The 24604-nt window shown below is 33.1% G+C and overlaps 1 long non-coding RNA gene across 37 annotated transcripts; it reads right to left on the reverse strand.

Annotated features, from left to right (window-relative positions):
- Nucleotides 1-51: 51 nt before the first annotated feature.
- Nucleotides 52-24604, reverse strand: LOC107025919. 37 transcript variants are annotated; one of them, XR_003579528.1, is made up of 12 exons: nt 24330-24603; nt 20033-23719; nt 13824-13999; nt 13585-13718; nt 10961-11088; nt 5847-5936; nt 3391-3640; nt 3107-3310; nt 2911-3003; nt 2717-2821; nt 2020-2506; nt 52-279 (listed from the first exon to the last, which is right to left on the reverse strand). It is a non-coding gene; the product is annotated as an uncharacterized LOC107025919 (long non-coding RNA). The 37 variants fall into 37 exon arrangements; XR_003579522.1 differs by lacking the exons at nt 3107-3310; nt 3391-3640 and adding exons at nt 12360-12390; nt 13152-13201; XR_003579523.1 differs by lacking the exons at nt 3107-3310; nt 3391-3640 and adding exons at nt 12360-12390; nt 13152-13217.

Here is a 24604-nt window from a genome sequence, read left to right on the forward strand (position 1 = left end):
CTAATTAGGAACACCAATATTGTTTTACAATAAATAATCTCAAGAATCAAATTAGCTAATAACTAGTTTAAATATATAAATTTGCAATAAACATCAAAAGATAGTCTTGTGTTCATACACATACTTATAAAGCAATATTCTAAATATAAGTGTACACGTGAGTAGAAAAAGTATTCAAACTTTTGTGATAGTTCAAACTCTTCATTAGTTATCCACTTTTACTTCAATGAGATCAAATTAACTTGTGGCAACCCTTCAAATTTGAGCATCTCTATTCCCCTATACACATTTAAAATGAAATATAATTAACAATAGAAAAGACCACAAATGAGATTGGAACTATTTGTATTAGTTAACTTTAAAAAACACCAATAATTCACTATAATAAGAGCTAATAATGCAACAGTTTGTATCACTGCACATTCAACACAACACTAACTTTGCACATTCACATATTCTCCCAAAGTTCTGCCTTCAACATTTCAAAACAAGATGAAACAACAAGAATTGTGTAGTATATGACTCACTGCATGAAATAACAGAGTCACGAAACACATTACGTAATAGATCAACAATTATACTGAAACAAACTTCGAAAATAATTTGGTAAGATAGAACCTATAAATTGAAGATGAGATTTTATGCACTTAGACTGACAAAAAAGAAATTCCTGTAAATTTAATGCTTATTTGACGATGGAATCTTTATGTTTTCGTTGAGTGGAAAGATGATGGTGTCCTATGGGTAGACAAAAAGGGTGATTGAAAATGACTTCACATTATCATGAGAAGTGTGGAGGAGTGTGCAACAGAGACACCCTAGAAGATCAATGACGAGGGAGCACAATCTTTTTCGTTGAATCCACGAAGGGAGTGGAATTGAGATACGAAAATGGGAATGTGTTGTTTCTCTACATATACAAAGAGCAAAAACATCTTATTGCATCTCAATTCCACACCCTTTCTTAATTCTAAGAAACGATCATGATCTCTCCCTTCGTGAATTTTAATAAACAATCATGATCTCTCGACACTGATGTTCTAGGATTTCTCTGTTGTACATGCCACAAGTGTTCTGTGTAGACTGTTCCATCATTTTTGATTTCCCCTTTATTCTACCCATAGGACACCATCGTCTTGCGATCCAACTACAAACAAGATGATTCCAGCGACCAAGAAGCGACAAATTTGTCAAGAACTATTCTTTTTTTTCCCATTGAAGTGCATATGATGAAGAGTACCAAAGCATTTTTCCATGGAGAAAAAAGAATAACGGTAGTACATATTATAAACAAAGTAATAGCAATCAAGATTTAAGGATAGTTAATGTGGATATAAATCGAATAACTGCCAATAAAATTTATAAACAAAGCACTAGAAAATCAAGACTACCAAGGCATCTTTCAAAGAGAAATCAACCAGTACCTATAATAGTACTATGTAGTGATTTTGTCATTACAAGAAGCATGTACTTAAGAGAAATGATGTAATGTGTAAAGAGGCAGATTTCAGGTCTCAGAGAAATAACAAGAAACATGTAGTGCAGAAACATGTTTCGATTACTGAAACATGTCCTCCTTATAGCTCTCCACAAACGTCTTACCGTTTTCCAGGTCAAGGTTTAGGACCACGTAAAATCTTTAAACTTTTTCTAATAGAAGTACAAGATGGTACAAAGTTGTGTTATCAACTATTTCAAGATTTTCCATCACTATATAAATTGATCCTAAAACATGTACACTGATTCTATTGCATAGAGAAGATCCTAACAAGGAAGTTGTAGCCACAACTACACACAAAAATCAGCCACAACTACACACACAAATTAACTATAATGATCTTGTTGTGCATGATTAACCAAAAACCAAAAAGAACAAGAAAACTATCTTCACAATTTGATACTTCAACAAAGAAGAGAGAGAGAGAGAGAGAGAGATAGAGAGAGAGAGAGGGAGGGAGAGAGGAAAAATCCTTAAGGAACCAAAAAAACATCTGTTGACGAATTGGATCATGAGTTTACCCTGAAGAATTTGGAATGTTGTGGCCTCTTAGAGCTTGTGCTCTACTTGCATCAACAGGTGAAACAAGGTTAGATCCAACGACCCCTTGTATATCTTGAACATTCAATCCAGGGTTGTTTTGCAGCATTGGAACAAAAAAAATTTCGCATTTCATCTGTCATTGCATTGATTTTTTTAATTCATTTTTAATACATTTCTTCCTTAAAAGAACTGATTTCGTTAAGATGCTTTTGTTTGATCTTGTTAATTTCCTCATCTTATTTCAGAGAACTTGTTGTCAGTGATCTGCCATAGCACCTAAGTCGTCCATGCTGCTCCTTTCCAAACACTGCCCTGAAGGCATCAACAGTATTCTCTAGAATTTTGACGATTCTGAAGTTCAACTTGTTGAACAAAATTGACATCTATAGTTTACTGTAACTATTTACTTCAGGACGAAAATCAGCTTATGATTCATTTTTTACCTTCCTTCCGCGTAAATTATTCCTGTAATAGCAATCAAGAATTAAAAAAACTAAAAACTTTTCTCAGCAAAGAATTTAAATAAACCATATTCAATATATCCTCATACTTGCACAAGAACAAGAAAAAGAAGAAGATGGCATACTTAACAAAATACAATGAACAAACATTGTCCACAATATACAAATTTTAACTCTGAATCATATTTACCAATAATCCTCTTCAAAAACTTACTATTTTAACTTCGGTATCGCACTGAATTTCCTTTCTCGCTTTTGTACGAGTTGCGATAATCATTTCAAACTATGATGGTTCCTCGTTGTTTTCTTTTGCTACACTCTAACAATTATATCAAAAGAAATTTTAAAAAATCAACATTTTCTAATTAAGAATGAAAAAATGAAATTCATATGCCTGATAAGTGTTACCGATGCCACGCGTACTCTTGCAATATTAATCGGTCTCATTCTATGCCTTCACTAATATTGCTTCCTGGTTTTAGAATTCACCTAAGATATGGCCTGTAATTAATTAAGAAAAAGATGTTTGAATTGATAAATAAATAAGAAAACATATAGGATGCAAAATATGTCAAAGAGTAGAAGTGCACTATTTTAGCTTTACTTTAACAGTTGGGTGTTGCCAATACTCGATCAACTGACAGAATTGAACTTCTGGAATGTCATCCGGACGTTTCTCTAGAATATCCTCAACAGTACTATTTTTATCAAAATATCTCTATTTAATCACATGTTAGTGTTGTCTCCAAGCATCACGAAGATCAGTCATCACCCACTTCTTTCCTTCTATTGGGATTAGGAATTTGGACTATACAAAATAAAATATATTTATCTTCACTAGTAAAAACAAACAATAAAGTATGTAATCTCTAAATCGATTGTTCTTACATTGATATATTCCGTCATGCGCTTTTTAATATCGTTTGGTACTGCATACCAAGTAATGTAAACCATGTTGATGAATCTCGAATTCTTTTCAATTTTTCTAAATAAAATTGGTTAATTTTGGCACTATCTTAACAGCAGAACCTACTGCTTGTCCTTTATCAAATGTCACCTGCTCCCTTTCTTCCAAATTTCTTGCATGAATATTCTTACATGATGTTTGTCCTAGAACCTTTTTTCTGCTTCGATAAACCTAGATTAATGTAACAACCAGGAGACAAGAAATTTCATTTATAATGAATAATAAATCTTACATGATTTAAAACATACCTTTTACACTACAATCAATGTCATCTTCCTCGTTATAGCACACTCATCCTTGTCGATTTCTTCTTGATACTCTAAATCATCCAATCCTTTTTTATGTTCATGAATAGAATGAGGAGTATGCATACACTAGACATCCGCTTCTGTGTGGTTAACTTGTTTTCTTTCATCACCTATGACTATCCCTTGTTGTTTTAAAAATTGATCAATACTAGTAGTGGTATGACTGACTATCTATTTTATGTTTGGTAGATCATGGTCAACATCATTTTCTTTGTGTTGTTTTTTCAGAAATTGATCAACAGTAGTGGCCGGTAAGACCAACTTCCTCTTCACTTGTTTGCAACTTAGTACATCCTAATTATCATGTTGTTTCTGTTCATTAGCTAATGTTGTTCCAGTAACATGTACAGAAGCAGTAACACCTTCCTCGGACAATTTTTGCAACCTGAAGTTGTGCATAGGAAGTTTAAGTCCCTTCTAAGTTCTTCCCTAGAAGATGATTGAATCGGTTATTTGTTTGGGTACAAGTTACTCTTTCCTTGTGGTTTGATGAAATCCTCATAATTATTTCTTTTAATGCGCTATTGGTGAATGCTCTTTTTTAGCTTTGTTTTTGCATTCGTTTGCAACATGTTCTCTCTTAGCCTTAAATGTGTTGACCAATTTATCACTTGATCAGTATTGCATATCCAGATTCTTTGATGGAATTTGAGATTTGTTTGGATTCAAACTCTTTTTCTTTAGTATTTCTCATTGATTCATTCTTATCATTTTGATTTAAACTCTTTTGATTTCTTTCCCAGTCGTAAGTAAACCGACAAAATAATAAGGATCTTTAAGTGAAAAAAGGTAATAGTAATATAACTTTTATATAAGGTTAACAGATGACTATAGGCAACACTGTTTGGAATATAATTGATGAAGTAAAAGATGTTAAAACACACTTATAGAAGAACTTTACTACATATACACTGATAGAAGAACATTACTACATATACTGATTTATAGCTACCGTTACCATAATCATTAGTACTCTTGGGTGAAAACAAATACTCTCTAAACTATGGCATGAAAAGTTCCCATATTTTAATGCACTCGAAATTTACTTCCCTCCACTTAATCTTACTCATTTCCTACAACTTCCTTAAGTAACAAATGTTACCATGATAGCTATGTCTTAAAGTTGGAGAAGGTTGATGTGTACCGACTACCATATTTGTCAAGCAGTGGACCTAAATTATATAACCAGAGCAACCAGCAAACTAAAAATAACATCTAGTATATCAAATTAACTAGTGGCTATGAAAACACAGCTAGGGGTACATAATAATCTCTTCAAGTTGCTTCCTAAACATATCCTCATGGATCCTCTTAAGAAGATATTTTGTACAGTCCTCTAAAAAAGATAACTTATGGATCTGAACTTTTAGCTGACAAGATAGTGTTATCCTCTAAATTCAAATACCGTAAATTTATGCTGCCAAGACCATTTTGAAATTTGCAGCATCCTACATGTCTTTATCACGTACATGTTCCTATTCCAAATCTGAAGCCTATTTAAATGAATATGTAAGCACTCCTTTCTAATGGTAACTTTTACTCAATATGCCTTTGGTGTACTTACATATGAATTGCAAGTAAGTTTAGTGATATAGTATAATAGTAATAAGTTATGATAAGAGATGAAAGTAAATTACACAAGTGTTTTTTATATTTCTTTTGACCAGCAGGGTAGTGACACATATGATAGTCGGTACACATATTAGATGTATTTCAAGTAGTAATTCCATTTTATGTCTTGTTCCTACCTGTACTAGATCATATTCAAGCATATGACTAACCAATATTCTTAAAAATTTCAAATATAACAATATTCTAACGGCTTCTGACATTAATTTTCACATTACATCCAACAAAGTTCTCCCACAGACAATTGCACATTACATTCAATTAATATAAGGAATTCATCTTGAACAAACGAGAAGGAGACTCAATTAACTTTAAGAAAATAATACAATGCATATCAACTAAGAAATTGATACAAATTACCAGCTCGTTATTTCAGTAACAACAATGCACAAAACTCTTGGTCTCACAAATAAGGAAATATTATAGGTAAAGAGATGTACCTCCCTCGGAGCGAGGAACTCGGGACAGAGAAAAATCAAATAGCGACTTCTAACTGTAGAGTTCAGTATTCTACCTTTAATGCCCACTACCTGGAAATAAAAAGAAACAAATAATAATATAAATAACAAACAACCAAATAAAAAATATTCAGCTAGGCGTACAGGTTCCTTAGTAATTTAATAACATAGACATGAAGCAAACATAAATTACTTGACTAAGCATCAATTAGGCGTACAAAAAAAGGCAACAAAATACTTAAACATTGAAGTGATCTAATGTTCAATTCCAAATATTAGATATCTTAAAGTGTTTGCATCAATAAAACAAATAAATTACAAAACACTAAGCGGCCACTATATGGTCATCACAAAAATAATGAAACTCATGGTGCGTCATCTTCAAACTTTTCTTCAGATTCATCTTCAAGCTCATCTTCAGACTCATCCTTAAGCTTATCTTCAGACTCATCTCCATACTCATATTCAGATTCGTATTCAAACTCATCTGCAAACTCATATACAGACTCATCTTAAAACTCCACTTCAAGTTGTTGAGTAACAAATTCTTTTGAAGGCATATCAATAATTGTTTATGGTACATCAGTCTTGGTTAATACTTCACCATTATTTTTTGGTATAGATGGTCCCATCAAATGTTCAGATGGCTCGTTGTCATAACTTTGTGGGAGATTAGATTCAACTTCATCACCCATGTTAAAAAAGTTTCTCAGAACAATGTTCATAACATAATGTTTATCTTGATCATATGGATCTTGCACATAAACACAATGGTGTACTTGAGATCCAAGCACAAATGGCTCGTCCTGAGAGCATCTCTTGTTAAAATATACATAAGTAAGGTCATACGAATCATTTTAAACCTCATACCAATCACACTTAAATAGAACAACCTTAAAATGATTGTAATAGTCTAATTAAACAATATAAACTATTCTACCATAATAAATCAAATCTGCAGCAATCTGCCATAATATCAACTATGGTAACACCACTATTTTGTGTTTTACGCCTTGCATCACTGCCTAACATGGAACCTATATCCATTTATTAGATACCCATAATATCTTTTTGCAATAGAATTTGGTCCTCTAGACAATTGTTTTAGAAAATCAGGAACATCCTCTTTCAAAACACGAGTTTCAAACTATTGAGAGAAATTTTGACAATGATTCTTGGTCTTGATCTATTTAGATCTTTGTGGATCATTATTAACATCTTGCTCATTCTCTCTGCACAACATGCTTTTTTTTAATTATAACTACAATAAGTTAAAAGCTAATTATACAAAAAGAATACTATATTCAAATTAAGGTACCTAATATATTCTTGAATCTCGTCACAATTTCTCATAAGTATGCATGTGCCTGACTTAGTGACTTGTCATCTATAATGATTGGATTAGTCTTCTTTGCTACTAAAGGAATTCTTTTTTTAGGAAACAAATTCAAAGTTTCTGCATCACTTGAGTCACATTCATTATTATTTCGGGCTCTTGTATTAAATATGGTATGCCTACCACTATGTAGATATTTATAGAATAAATTCATAAAATCTATACCCACTCGTGTCTCTACTATGCAACCTTCTAGATAACATCTGTTGCAAATGTATGTTTTGAATGAAGCCATTTCTTTTTCGGTGGAATACATCCATCAATTTTGAACTGGACCTCCTAATCTAACTTCATTTGCCAAATGAATAGGCAAATAAGTCATTACATCAAAAAATGAAGGAAAAAAATTCGTTCCAACTAATTTATTGTTTCTATGATCTCCACTTCTAAGAATCCAGTTCCTCCAATATGATTACTTTTTGACAAAAATGATGGAAAAAGGAAGAATGCTTTTGATTGGTATTGGAAGAAAGTAATGTAACATGAAATGAGCATCATGGGTTTTGTAATTAGTTAATTTTCTTTCATCCATGTGCACACACATAGATATATTGGAGGAACTACCATCCGGTAGCTTGGCTTTCTTTAAAACTCCACAAAAATTGATTCTCTCTATTTATCATTGAGAATCACACTTTGGAAAACATTGCCCTCTTACTATCTCCAAGTATATTTTGGATGAAGGTTCTTTCTGATTTCCATATCTTTCAAATGATATCAGGCTTTTGCATGATCCTTTATTTTGCCAGAAATATTCAAAAGAGTTCAAAGTATGCTATCAACTATGTTATTCTCTATGTGCATTACATAAAGGTTATGACGTAATGAATTGTGCTACCAATAAGGTAATTAAATAAAATTGAACTTTTTTTCCATGGGACATCAATTGATCTCTTTCTCTTCTTTTCAAACACATATTCAACATCATGTAAGCTATTAAGCACATCACTTCCCTTTAAAAAGGCTGGAGGAGGCCTGAATTCAGTTTTACCATTGAAATATCTTTTGTTAGATATTCATGGATATAAAAACATGATGATTCATATAACACATTTTTCGACTATGTTTAAGATATCGATAATTACTGTCATAGTTACAACAAGGGCAAGCAAACTTTTATTTTGTACCCCAACCAGATACCATAACATATGCAAGAAAGTCATTGATAGTCTACATAAGATATGCCCGCATTTGAAAAGTTTGATTTCTTGAAGCATCATATGTTTCAACTCCAAAATATCAAAATAATTTGAACTCATCTATCAATGGTTGTAAGTAAATATCAATGTCATTTCCAGGTGATCGCAGCCCAGGCATAAGTAAAGAAAGTATAGAATATTCAGATTTCATGCACATCCATGGCGGCAAATTATACACTATCAACATAATTGTCCATGTGCAATGTGATATACTCATTATTCAAAATGGATTGAACCCATCACTTGACAAACCAAGTCTCACATTGCGACAATCTAGTGCAAAATCACGATGCAACCTATCAAAATTTTTCCATGCTAGACCATCAGCATGATGCCTTAACTTTTCACCTTTGGAACGCTCCTCCTCATTCGAACTCAAAGAATCTTCCGTCTTTGAGCACATAAATAAAATTTTGAGTCTAGGAATTAATGGAAAGTGTCTCAAAGTCTTTGCTGATACTCGATGTTGTTTTTTCGAAGGCTCAAGATCACTATCAACTTCAAGAGATTTAATATATTGTGAAGCTCCACAAGTATGAAAAAATTCATCATCCTTATGATCATTCCTGAACAACATGCAATCATTGGGACATGCATCAATTTTCTCTTAATCAAGATCAAGATTCTTAACCATAGACTTGGTTTTATTATAACATGGAAGAATATTCAACTTGGGAATCACCTATTTTAATAACTCTAAAAGAGAAGTAATGATTTATTGCTCCATCCATGTAGACACTTCAACAAATATAAATGAAATGTGAATGATAATTTAGAGAATCCTGTAGTACAACCAGTACATAATTCTTGGCTTGCCTCATCAATTAAGTTATAGAATTTTGCATCTTAATTTGGACCATCATAAACTCCTTTAGCCTGTGTAACATCTCTAAATTGATAATTCAACAACCCATCAATATCATTATGCGAGCAATCCATATCATCATCAATATTAAAATTGATATCCTATTCTACGTGATTAATCCATCTAGTACAGACTTTAAAAATCCATAGGCTATTAGATGATCATACACTATATTCCTTTAGGTCCAACGAATATTATAACATTTTGCACATGGACACTGAATCTCCTCCCCTTGAGGATCTCCATAAGCGTATGCAGAATTTACGAATGATTCACCACCATAAATATACTCTTTGCTATACCTTGCTAACTCTATCCAATCCTTGGATGGGGTATTTGAATTTCTAGAAGAAGATATCAATATTTAATATTTCAGTGAAAATCATAAAATCATTTTCTACTTCAGAAATAAATTTAAAAGTTCATGAGTAAGTTATCATAATAAGGCTTTATGGGATGATAAAAGTTTCCTACCTAGTCATGGTACTTGTCCTAGTCAAAATCAAACCTTCAATTCTACCCAAATGTTTTTTAATGTTGATTATACGACCAAGGAAAAACAAAAAAAATTATAGGATAGACATAACTAAGAAAGAAATTAAATTAATAGGATAGACTCAATTCAATGAACTAATCAATATTAAGAAATTCTATCGAGAAGCAAGTTCAAGTTGTTTAGCTAGCTCCTCTCTTTAATTTATTCTTGATTTTATCCGAGTTATGAACTTTTTTATCGGGGAGTGAATTAGGTTTAGGATATGTCTAAGTTTACAAGTAGTCTCATATTCCTCTATAGTTTCCAGTCTTTAAGTGTAAAAATCAAACGATTATTGTTGAAAAACATTTCCATTCGAGGAAGCTTTTTAAGAAACAAACATGATTATGTTTAAGTAAATATATTTTAAGTACATATTTCTATGTAATGGACATACATTAGATTGAGAGAACTAGCAACCTGTTTCGGAAAGCTAAAAAAAATATCCTATCAAACTAGTGGCTAGTGCTGAAAAATGCAAAACTTTCAACTGCTGGTAGAGCAGAGTAATTAAAAGAGAGAAAGAGTGAAACTGGATGGCATTGCAGGCTAACTGCTAAGTATATCACTCAATAAAAATTGGAGAACTTAATGTTGAACAACAATACCAAAATTGCCCTCAACCTACTCCCTCCCCAATTTCATACTCAGTCAAAAATTGCTTAGAAAACCCAAAACTTAGTGTACTGTTAAGACTCATATGAACTGTTCATCTAACAATTTCATGTTCTCTAGATTCATCTGAATTGTTCATCTTACATATTGAGTCTACTTTTAAATGAATACATATACTAGATTGTTTAGAACAATACTTAAAACTACCAAGAGAATGATCAGGAGAGAAACAGTAAAATAAAACTTCGAATGGCAAGTAGGGGAATAACAACTATAAGTATAAATTCTCGAATCTGTAAAGAGATATTACATCAGACCCTCGAAAGTAACTAATTAAGAAACATATCTCATATTGAATCAACATCAACTCAAAGATAAATCAAATAAAAAGAAACAAACTCATCATAACAACTTTCAAACAGTCATAATATCACTCTTAAAATAAAAGCAGAGGCAAAAAGAGTAATATGAGGAAAATGACATTACCTTTCTTACGGTAGTGAAATAGAAAGGGAAGAGTAAGGACAAGATCTTCCCCGCAAAACTCGAACACTAACGACAGATGAGAATTATAGGCATAATTTTGAACTCGAACAAAGCTTGGGAAAACTAATCTGCGAAACAAATTAGAAAATGAACTTGCAAGGAAAAAATGGACGATGAGGTATATGCAACCTGGAGAATGAAAATAAGGCTTACCTATTAAAATATACTTTCAAAACAGACAATCAAATGATCAAAACGATCAATAACAAACTTGATCTATGTGCTCAAAATGGCAATAATCTTCAGGATCGTAAGTAGTATACTTCAGTCAGTGTATTTTCTAATATTGGCAGAGTTATTCTACTTTCTTTATAATCTTATAATTGTGAACTTGTCAAATCATCAATTCAATGTTGATAGGCAACATATCTGGGACCTAATGAAACCTTAGCAGTGACATGACAGGAAAATATTACTGGCCTACACTTGAGTGCTTCAAGACTACCAAAAATGTCCAAGGGTTCAGCAGTTGATGATGTTGACATGAGTTTGTTACACATGTTAACAAGTAGGTCAGTAAGTGTAGCTAGTATATAAGCTTGTACTTTCACATTCATTTCCAATTCAAGCTGACAACATCTAACTATGACAATTGTTCGGAACATGAGTCCCACGTTTCAAGAAGTTCTGTTGAAGCATATATAGTATAGGAGTTTGGCTTCAATTACTGCACAATTTGTTTTGTTTAAAAAATTAATCAAAGAATGGAAAGAACGATAAGTGCATCAATATCACTAAAACTGATTGTGTAATATGATAATGAACATTGATTAGGATATTTATTTCTTAGAAAATCATACTTTACCCAGGTATTTGCAATAGATGCAGTAGATGCAACATATGCAGACTAGGTTCTGAAATTCTGTACTTTATATTATTACTTATGTTCTTATTCGAATCCATCCTAAAAGATGACATATAGTCTCTCTAAGCATCACGCTCACATGTTTCTTTTTTTGTGTGGATGCTTCCTCTAGGTCATTGGCTCTTTGCAAATTGCAAATGCAAATTTTTTAACACCGACAATATTATAACAGAGGAAGGTGAGGGAGCTATAAATGTGATTCTCTAGTGCAGACTTTGTGAGAAAAAATGTAGAGTTATTTTGCTCTTGGAGGTTTAGTTGCTTTACATGTTCTATAATTGAGACTAATTAATGAAACTTTCATTTTGCAGACCATAAATTATGCAGTCTGGATATGAATGCTATATCTTCTAGTTCTATTAATTCATCAGTATCGTTTTGCGGGAAGAAATGCCAAGAAGTATTTCCATTGTTCTTTTTGTGAGTTCTCCTGTATGATAGATGGCATATTAAGGATCACTAAAAAGTATCAACCTTCATTGTTCACTAGTTTTCGATTGTTGTCCTGTTGCAAATTCAAATGGAGTTATATGTCATTGAACTTCATATTAAACAAATAGCATTTGGCATAATGTCCATCCATGTGTCGAAAAATGCAGTCAAAGCTGAGAATAAAATTTATGCAACTAATTGCATAGACAATAAACAAGAACAAAGGAAGAAATGGGCTGAAAAAACTTCAAGGACTATAAAACAGATCCAACTGAAAGGATCTTCTAGCCAACTATGATGCAGAAACAGCCAAAAAAAAGCAAAAATTTGGACTTCAACCCTCAAAATAATATAATAATCCCAGAATCAATTTTTATTGTCTGAATCACTTCTTTATTTCTTTTTTACACACGGTTTTCAATGAACCACATATCCTTTAATTGGCCTCGAGACTGTAATGTGTATATTTATGATCTGAAGTCAGATATCATGGATTGTAAATCCTAGTGGCTCTCTCTAAATGGAGTATATATCGTAACTTTCTATTGTTTAGTCATCTAAGTCCTTATATTAATTTATGTGGCATGTAAACTTTGAGGTTCTAATTTTCTTGAGCCAAGGATACCTCATGGAACCAATTCTACATGTGACACAGATTAAGGGAAATTCAAAGAGAAAGATCAAGAAGAGAAACAACACAACAAAACTTTGAATGACAAGTAGGGCAATAACTACTGTGAATACAAAATCTCGATTATTACATCAAACATTCATAATATCACTGTTAAAATAGAAAGAGAGGCGAAAAGAGTACCATGAGGAAAATGACTTTACCTTTCTGCTGGCACTGAACTAGAAAGAGAGGAGCAGGGAAATGATCTTCACTACAAAACTCAAACACTAATGACACATGAGAATTCTGAGCAGAATCTCGGACTTGAATAAATTTGGAAAAACATATATGCAAAAGAAATTAGAAAATGTGATACTGTTATTTACACTGAACTCTTCTTTCCTTTAATATGTTCTATATATATATTTTAACTATTTTGTTCAGCTGCTCTAAATGTTTTTTCTCAAATAATCTGAAACTTTTTCCAACCCCCAACAATGAAAAAGAGGTTTATATAGGAAGGGTAATACAAGCTACAAACCAAAAAATCAACTAATGAATCTATAATACTAGCCACACTCTAAAAATTCGTATAAGAACACAAGAATCCAAACCCTAAAGCTGAAATTTAGCCTTTCAAATAGAAGTTCTTACCTGATAAACCTTATTCCAACAAAAGCAGTCTGAAATCCTTTTCTTCAGTGAGAAATTGGAAAGAAAAGCATGACAGAGAGCTATTTCACTTCACTTCATCATCTTGCCAACAACCCCAAAGTATCCAATTCCTTCTAAATACAAAAAAAAAAAAAGAAACAACCACTTCAAGTAACAGCAAGACAATTTTAGTACTTACACTTGACGAAATAGGCATCCGAAAAGAGAATCAGACTTACTCTTCAAGAAACCGTTATCGGATAGACGACTTGAACTATCAATGACTTCAAATCTTTAACTCAGTTCTTCTATGACTTCAACTCTTTATGATGTTGTTCTCACAAATCGTAGAAGATAATATGTTCTCAACTATTTCGTTCTTAGCTCTTCACTTCTCTTCACCTGTTGTTACATTCTTCAGTGAAAGAGTGTTGTTGTTGTTCAGTGAAGGTGTGAAAGTTGAAAGTGAAGTCAAAGGGGGAAAATTGAAAAGGATATTAATGTTTTATGATTAATTTTTTTTTGGCCAATAAAAATGGGAGGTAGAGTTAAAAATATTTGAGGGAATATAATACTTTATTGAAAAATATTAAGCCAACACTTATAGGGTGTTGTTTTTTCAATTATTAAAATAGGACATTTTAGAAGTGTGGCCATGTATGTAAATAGGTGTTGCCAATTATATCATATTTTAACAACACTTATAAAGTGTAGCTTATACCAATAAAGAGTATAGTTTTGAAGTGTTGCCAATATTATTGTTGCTAAAAGTTAAAAACTCTGGCTACACTTTAAAACTGCAGCCAAAAATATTTTAGGCTACACTTTAAAAGTGTAGCCAAAAATATTTTAGGGAATACTTTACAAACGTAGTCCAGATTTAGTGTTGCAGTAGACCTAAAATGTTGTAGTGTGTTAAGTATATGATATAATGAAATATGAATGTGCATGGTGTCTTGTTGTTTTTATATGAAAGGATTTGCTCATATAGTTATACGTATGGACTTTTTCATTATTATATGAACATATGTGTCATTTATGTGTTATGTGAATGGTTTTTTCCCATACAAGCACACAAACACACACACACATGTATGAATATCTAGTCAATAGATGGGCCTTGAAAGGTGTGATCATGTGTACCTTAAAACTAGATAGGTGCTTGGATATTCTATAAGCATAAAAGGAATAAATATCCTAAGCCTGTGTTTTATGAAGAAAGTAATAAAGTCTTTTAATAAAAAGGTAAAATAGCTTAGATTCGAGTGAACTTGACAATGAGAGGTGTTGACTTCTCTTGCAGGAAGATTCACCATTGGGTTCCCATAAGGTTTGACTTCCCCTAGAGGAATATTCACCTATGGTTACACATGATGTGGTTCACTCATATTTTCTCATGAGATGAGGCTCCAATGCAAATGAGCATGTAGAGGTTCATGTATATCTCATAGTTCCATAAACTATGATTGCCACATAGGGTCTAGCAAGTGAAATTCACTTAGTATTCAAGGATGTATGTTAATGTTCTACCTTGTATAGGTTAGAACACCTTCCTTTGGTGTAAGGCTCTACAACGCCTAATTCTATGTTTAGCACCCATGATCTTAGTGTCGGTTAAGGCTTAGCTTCTCTAATGTAAAATGGACAATGGAAGTAATTGAGTAAGGACCTTAACTAGTATAATCGAAGAGAAGATACTTAGGATAGGTGGTAGTAATTGACCCACCTAGACATTGAACAAGTAGCTATATCTAAGGGAGTCCTAGGAAGGTGTTCGAATGCATGTGCATATGCTTATGGTTCTCTTACATGACAATATGTTAAGTGTCTACATGATTTAATGATTTGCATGATATGCAGTTCTAATGTAAAGTGTTGCCTTGTTTATGAAATGGTCCTACGAATGCATGAGTTGAGTTAAAAGGTTGTATGCATGGTTTCCTTGTAGTCTTAAGGTGAAGCCTAAGCATGATTAGTGTTATGGGACTTTTTTCATGCATTACACCAAGTATCACTAGAAGGATGACTTTGGAAATTTAAGAAGTTGGGAATAAAAGGAGTTCACTATAATGGAAAATATTTCACTGTAAGGTGAAAATAGCTCAATGTAAAGTGACCTCAAATGTGCCTTAAATTCTATATATGATTTTATATGATGTTTGAGCTTTAAATATGTCAATATTAAGTATCTGAATGATATAAATGCTTTTGCCTAAATATTATATGAAGATTTACTTAAAAAGACATGAAGTATGATTTCAAGAAAATGTCCCTTTTAAATGCATGCTTTTGCATGGTTGCCATACTTATTTCATTCTTGTACTAATTTTATTCTTCTCTATTTTTTACGCAAAGTTTAGGTTATGGATGCTTAAGGGATGTCTTTACATGATGAAGAGCTTGTTGTATGATTCCCATGCTCAAGGGAAGGTTAAGTTCAACGATCTCCTACTTATGTTAACTGTAAAGTCTTATAAATTGTATACCTATGATTATGTTATAAGGGTCGTGTCCTAATGTACTTTTATGATGTTGAGTCTAGGATGGCAAAAGATACTAGAGTCTTTAACTATGTATGATGATATTTTATATACATATGAAGTAATGTTCTAGCATATGATTTGCTAAGAAAGTATTAATTTTTCTACTAAATTTACATATGACGATGAGATGAATAATAACTATGACTTGTATAAGACCTCCAAGAGGTCAAGTACGCCATGTTACTTCATGGGGGTGCTCCCCAGATGTGAACTCCTATTTATGCTTTATTATGATGTTTTGACGAAATATTGTGAAAATGTGGTAATGGCTTGGATGAAGGGTAAGCTGATCTATCTTGCTTAGTATCTTATGGAAATTGATCTTGAGTGGTGTGTTCCACCTTCGGTGGAGGTTTTTACTTGAAATATATGAATATATTTGTATATATATGTGCATTGTGAGCATAGCCTTGAAGGCATAGTATGTGAAGTGTAATGATGATTTTGAATGATATGCATGTGGTACCTTTATGAAGTTACTAATGTGTGACTTGAAGATATCATGTCAAAATGAAGTATATGTATATGTGAAGTATGATAGTGTGTGAAACATGATACTGGGTGAATTATGATAAATGAAGGTGTAATCATGTTTAGAAGCCAATGTTATGAAAATGGTGATTATGTGAAAGGTGTGCTCAGATGTACTTGCACATAAACATTGAATGAATGAATGTAGTTAATGAATGTAAATGGGGAATTGTAGGATGAACACTCTTGTGAGTAGAGATGAAGTGTCTAGACCTTACTATTCCTTAAGAAATCTAGTAATTAAAAGGGGCATTTTGGGATGACCAATCTTTGTGAGTTCAGATGAAGTGTTTAGTAGCAACCTCACTATTCCCAAGAGGTTTCTAAGATAGGTTGGAGGTTGGATACCTTTCGTGAGTTAAAATGTGGTGTTCAAAAGTATCCTCTAGGGATTTGTACCTTTCATTAGTTGAGACGTGGTGGTAAATATCTATCCCTTAACCTATAGTTAATTAATGTTTAAGACTCCTTGGGGGAGTTATGCTTAGCAACGAAAGTATTTGAAGAAGGAGTCTTGAGATAAGTGTTCCTCGTTATTAGAGAAGGAGCTACTTAGAAGCAAACTTTTTATCCCTCAACTATGCACCCACATAGGTGTAGCTATTAATAGTCCATGTAAAGCCTAAAAACAATGGTCTTACCTTAGGCAAGTGGGGATCCCTTATCCTCTATGGGTTAGTACTGGGATTCCATGTCTAGCTCTCATAGTCTATGACGGTTAAATCTAGCCCCTCACAAATGAATGTATTCAACTAAGTCTTCTAAAGGGTGTACTACTCAGGGTAGGTGGTGGTATGGGACGCTATCTATTCATTGCACAAGTAGGCACATCGAGCGAGTCTTGGGTGTCCTTATGTTAAAATGATTGAATTGGTCTTATGTGATCTAAATGAAGTATAGTCACCTTATGTCTAACGAAAATAAAGCATGTTGATTCTATGTGTAAGGTTTATCAAGTATGATGGTTTATGGCAATATTTATGAAGGTTATGTACATGATGAATGTGATGTGCCTAGTATAAGGGAATTCTAGAGGAGCACTAATGTGGAGGTAGTAGTATGGGATGTTACTTCCACATTGCACGAAGTGTAACTTGGGGGTCGTCTTGGATAATGGTACTTATGTGAAGTTCCTAAATAAAAGTATGTTCCCCTAGTGTCCTTAGCATTGAATGTTGACTTGTTAAGTGAAATGAAGCATGCTTATCTTTGATAGTCTTAAGGATCACTTAGGTGTGTATTTAAAAGATTGTATAGGCGGTTTCTTCAAGTATCACATTATTGAGTCTTAGGATAACTTTGGATAGCGAAACTTTATGAGAAATGGGTTTACCGTAAAGTATAAGATTATCTTGAAAATATTGAAGTTTTACCTTTGTGTTAATGATGATCTATTTTATATTTTATGACTATATTCATGAAGGTTTTACAAAAATAGCATGAAAGAATTAATTAAACTAAAATGTCCTTTTTTCATGTGTTTTTGCCTATATCATACTTAGTGCAATGTTTGTACTAACATCATACATTTATATACCTTATAAGTATAGGTTGAAGGCATGTGAAGTTTCCTAGAAGGAGATGCTTGGGAAGTTGACTCTCTCAAGACTTGGTATGTCCTCATATTTTTGAGGACATGGTATATATATCTTTAGTTCTTCTTTATGAGTTCTATAAGACTTATAACATATTTCTTTCAATGTAAAGGGTCGTGACCCTAAGATGTGTAAGATGTGTATTTAAGTTGGCTTGTGAGGATGAGACTTATTCCTTAGTTTTAGTCGAATTTATTATCAGTATTCTTGTGAAAAGTTTTAAGTCCACACTACTTTTCATACTTATGTAACGAATTATAGCTAAGAGGCTTGTACAAGACCTCCGAACGGTCAAGTATGTTGTGTGACGACTCAAGAGCACCCTCTTCTTCTAGGGTTTACTTGCAGGTCGTTACAAGACTGACGGGGATAAAGTGAGCTGATTTTGTTAATCTATCCATAATAACCCAAATTGCACTACAACATTTTATGCCTACAACAGCCCTAGAAAAGTGTGGCCTAAACTATGAAAAAGTGTGGCATTTGATAAAAGGCCACACTTTTTTACTTTAAGCCACACTTTTTAGGGGTGGCTGAAAGCGCCGCAACCTTAGAGTTTATGCAACACTTTAAAAGTTTTGCCTTAGCAGCGGCGCTTAAAGGCGTTGACAAAAGGCAAAAAGGCCATGCTTCTGCAGCTACGCTTAAAAGTGTTGCCTTAGCAGCTACACTTTTAAGCGTAGCCTTAAAGACAAAAACACAACGCTTTTTAGCTACGCTTAAAAGTGTGGCCTTAGCAGCGACAGTGTCAAGCGTAGCCTTAAAGGCAAAAAGTCCATGCTCTTCAGCTATGCTTAAAAGTGTGGCGTTAGCAGCGACACTGTCAAGCGTAGCCTAATAGGCAAAAAGGCCACACTTTGCAGCGACGCTTAAAAATGTTGCCTTACCATCTTCACTTTTAAGCGTGCCTTTGCTACCATTTTTCCTACAATTATGAAGTTTTGCCTTTTATATTTAATATTTTACAACACTTTGAAGTATAGTCTTTGCCCATATGCATACACAATTTATATGCCACAATTTCTAATTAAAATATACCAATATTGTTTTGCAATAAATAATCTAAAGCATTAAATTAGCTAATTAGTAATTCAAGTTGATAGATTTTCCATTAAAATCAAAACATAATGTGTTGTGTACATACACATACTTATAAAGCATTAATATTATAAATGTGTATACAATAGTTCAAAAAGTACTCTTACAATAGTTCAATATATTCTAGAAATGAATATATTTCACAAAATAAATTTAATGTATTCAAACTTTTACAATAGTTAAAGAACTCTTCATCATCCATTTCAAATTTGTTCACCTCTATTTCCCTACACAAATTAGATTGTGATGGTTATAGAATAGGCAAGAAGTTTCATATTAAAACATTTATTAAAAGGAAAGAAGTCCAGATTGGAGTAGTTTTTATAATCATTCATGCAACAATAGGTCAATATTTTTGTATAAATGATGGATTCATAACCTCAATATTTCTATTTTATTGCTTAAAAAATAGGTCAAAATTGTACTATGCACATTCTACTTTTACTGCCTTTAAAGCTAGCAGTTGTTCCTTTTACTGCCTTTACACCTTCATCTAACATTCTACTATGCACATTTTCAACAAAATTCAACTTATTCCCATCAAGAAGAACATTCATCAACAAATTATAACTAAAGTACGAGGCTTTACCCAAAACTCATTCGACATCGTATCAAGAACCTTAATAGTTTAATTATACAACTCAAATTTTGCATAACTTTCAATAAAGATATAGAAAGTACCTTGAACTAATTCAACCTTCAATCTCTTCATATCATCCAATACCCCCTTCATTAAATCAAAAGATCCCACATTTCCAAGCTTCCTTAAAATCTCTTCGTATATAGACAAAGTGGATGTGAAATGGGGCTGCTTAGAATCCCATTTAAAGAGATGAAAAGCTGAAGTTTCATCATTTTCTTAACGAAGGGTGTTGAGAAATTGCTTTGGTGTGAAATCTTTCAAGAGTTCTTTTGCTTTAGAAGGTAAAATAGTTGAAGGAACACATTCGAGATGAAAATGGAAGAGATATGGTTTTATGAGGATAAAATGGAGGAAAGAAGAGAAAGAGAAAGCCATTGAAGCAATTCAACAAATTAAACAGATAGCATGCGCTGACACTAATTCAAGCAAATCATAGTGAAGAAGAGCACATGCATTTGCAGATTACATACTCGGGTAATATATTTGCAGATTGCATTTGGAAGTTACAGAAAATAGTAAATTTGAAAATTGCAAATTCCACATTGCATCTGAAAGTTACAGAAAATAGTAAATTTGCTGATTGCAAATTCCATATTGCATCTGGAATTTACAGAAAATAATAAATCAGCAGATTGCAGATTCCAGATTGACTATGGTATACACTGAAGGATCAGTCAAATAGACTAGTAGAGAAATACCATTTCGATTCTTATCAGCTAACACCCAGAACATAATTAAAATTGGAAACAAAATCTCATATAGCAAAAACTAGACTGCAACCATACAAAACAAGCCACTAACAACTAAAAAGAGAAAAAATTCAAACATTTAGAGTGTTTCGCTAGCATTCAACAATATTCAAAACCATATCGAGATCTCTTTTTCTTGATAACAGTCAACTAATCACATACCTTTGCAACTCAAATTTTGAAAAGATCTCTTTTTCTGCTTCTACGCCAGTTTCATATTATCGGGAAGCATGTTCAAGTTGTAAACAACATTTTAAAGAAGTTTAAACACTTTATTAAGAAGATCAAAAGTACAAAACCAAGCTTCAAAATACAGATATGCATATTTGAAGATTTGCATATTGCACATTTGCAGATTTACATATATGTTGTAGATTACAATTTTTCCACTAAATATAGAACAACAATATACCACAACATATTTTTAAGATGCAACATAGATCTGCAGATTTGAAGATTTACAGATTTCACATTTTTAAACCCAAGCATATATAACTCTCCTAATACAGGTATACTTGTTGATACCACTAAAGATTCACATGACATTTTGCAGGAATCCCAAGCTACTGTCCCTAAAATATAGAACACAAGCTCAAAATAAGAGAATCATCAAAATGGAAAGTCTACTCCCTCTAACTCTATGCTTGACCAGTTTACTCATGATCAAATTGTTGGCCATGAGCATGTTAATGCCATGGGACAAAAGGTTGTGGAAAGTTGTGAATAAATACAGGGGGCGAGTGTGATTGAGTCTGTAAAACAATCCAATCATAACCATAAACAAATCTGAACAATTGGACCCAAGACCATCATCAACATCCTAAAACCAATGATGAGCAAAGTAATTACCATAAGGACTTTTCCAGGATTTCCAGCAACTTTTACAAACGTCCCTTACCCACACAAAAAAGTCAGCATTTATGATCTAACTTCGTAGAGATTTATGTTACCCATGGCCATAAATCAAATTCTTAGCATGTCATAAATAAGGTACAAACGACTAGACAAGAATCAACGTATGCACAAAATCAAATGCAATCTTGAGAAATTTAGTTTGTGGCATAAAAAGGTGGATCAAGGAACTAGAACTCAACATGAAAATATTACTATTTGATAAAAAAGAAAATTTGAAATTAGAAGATACCATATGAAGGATTTCTTGATAGAAATGGTACATTTTCTATTTGACACATAAAGCTAAAGGTACTCATCTACAAAATTTTATCGTTCCAACTAGTTTGAGAGGTCAAGAAAATTGAATTGCATATGACAATAGTTGGCTCTTCTAAAACCTTTATATCACACTTGTTGCGAAGGTCCTGCCTAAGAATAAAGGAAAATCTCTTTTAACAGTTACTTAGATCACATAAGCATGTCATCGAAAGAATACCAATACCTCAAAGTGTGATGTAGATCAAGATTGGCATCTTAATGAAAAATGAGATTGTGCACCGCATAAGAAATCACATTAGCCAGCTCAAAGTATTCATTCCCAAGTCAAAAAAGTATTCACACATGAGATTGATCACATACCCAGTGAGGGTAGAAGGGAAATACTCTTCTTAAGGGTCTTCTGTGCTCGCCAGTGAATGGCTGTTGCAGTTTCTGATGTTCCCAACAGAACAGTAGTTTAAAGAAGAAAAAAAAATCAGCACTAGATGCTTACTCATTTACCCATAGTCCATGGCCATGGGTGACATAAATCTATAGAAAGTTAGAACATAACAAATAGCAGCAACAAATACTTAATTAAGTGTGGGGGGGTCAACATTGCACACTATAATGTTAAACATGTGTTTATTGACCTGCAAAATGAACTTGATTACAACACAGTCTGAACACAAAGAATGACCATTGAAGGCAAGCTTGAATGGGAAGAATGACCAAATAAAAACATCCCCCATACTGTGAGTATTGCAGGCACCAGGGACACTACATAGAGGAATAGAAAGTTCGAATGAGGGAGGAGGATTACAGAACTAGAAAAGAGAAAGAAAATAAAAAGGAGGATAAAAGCAAGGATAATCAAAACAAGAAAGAGAAATAAAATAACCACGACAATGCAAAAAATGCTACAGAAAAACAACAACAAAATAGTAGGGAGATGAACAAACAAAATAAACAGAAGGAAGAAGAATGGCAAACACAAAGAAAAAGAACCAAAGGCAGCAAGAAGTGATACCCCATAAAACAACATGGAAACCTACCTCACCACAAAATCAGACAGCCAAGGAAGCTCCCCAAAGCACCGCACAAGAAACATATAAACTTCCCATATTACATCACAATGCTTTCACAACTTGAACATGCAGGAAATTCAAGTTATTACAAAAGAGGAACCTACCACCATAGGGCATCCAACAACAAAGGAAACACATAACAGGTATGAGCACGAAAATGATAAAGGAAAACAAAAAATTCAACAAGGAAGGGATGTCAATAGCAAAATATCAGGTATAATAGCTATGAAACCTTACTCAAATAATTTTTCTAAAACTGCTACTATGATTGTTGAAGTTGAAGGAGGGTTGGATGGGGATTGTTAATACAGCCTCACTTCCGCAGAAAGGGGCAACAAGAGGAGGGAATTTGCCTCATGTTTTACATGAGGGGGGTACACTCCGACCTTAACCCAGACCATAGAGCCCCAGCTAACAATAAAACTCAGCAACAACAATCCAAACAGCAGCAGGGTCAACAACAAGGGTAGACAGTGGCAATGAAACAAGGGCACCTTAAAACACAATTCTCACAATACAACCTGACACCTCTATTTTAGTTTCTAAAGTAAGTGTAAATTAGTATTTACTTCAAGAAATCGGTTATTCAGCTTCCTTCCTTCATCTCTTTGAATTTTATTTCTTTGATCCCCAGTTCTTTAGCATCAACTCTTCATTTCGTCGAGAAAATCAAAATCTAGAGAGGAGAACCTTCAACTTAGCACTTCCATTTTTTAGCTTAGCTAGTCAGGAGAATCTACATGTTTCAAAAGTTTTATAGCTACATAAATGCCAAAACAAATTTAACACGCAAGTTTCAAAAAATTAATTGAAACTATGTCATATAAATAGAAACTGGAGGAGTAATGTTCAACAAAAACATACTGTAACGGTTCCATATCATATTCAAAATATGTTGATAACCTATTACAACAACACTTGTTCTGTTTAATGCCCATCATTTCATTATACTCAATCTTCAAAAAAAATTACTTTTATCGAAGGAACAACTAATATCTCAGTTCATTCAGTATTCCGCTTTTCATTTGTTTAACATCACGAGACAAGGTATTAAGGCTCAGGGCACCCAGAAATCAACTAATAAAGCTAAATTACGAGCTAGACTCCAAAAAATTGTATAAAACAAGAACATCAAAACCCTAAGCTAGAATTTAGACTTTAAAAGATAGAACTCTTACTCAATAAACCCTAAATCGGTCTTAAATCAAGTCCTGTAACGAGAAATCTGAGAGAATGGTGTGATGGAGAGACTTAACTTTAGTTCATCTTTCTAACAACCCCAATCAATTCCTTCTAAAAAAAATTCATTCAATATGCAGAAGCTTGATGAAATCTTCAGCTCTTACCTTGACGAAATATTCAGGTTGGAGAAGAGAAAGCTTGGTCAGCTCTGTGAGTTCTACAGCTTGATATTCAGCTCGATCTTCAGCTCAGATAAGAGAAAATTTGAGTTCTTCAGCTCGGAAAAGGGAAGGGAAAGCGTGACTTGAAGGAAATAGCTCGATCTTCAGCACAATATCAGAGAAAGGAAAGGGAAAGCATGAGTTCTTCAGAAAAGAAAAGGGAAAGGGAGAAGGAAAGAGAAAGTATTTTTGTTTTATTATTAATTAATGTTTATTTT

The sequence above is a fragment of the Solanum pennellii genome, chromosome 7, assembly GCF_001406875.1.
Source record: "Solanum pennellii chromosome 7, SPENNV200".
NCBI lineage: Eukaryota > Viridiplantae > Streptophyta > Magnoliopsida > Solanales > Solanaceae > Solanum > Solanum pennellii.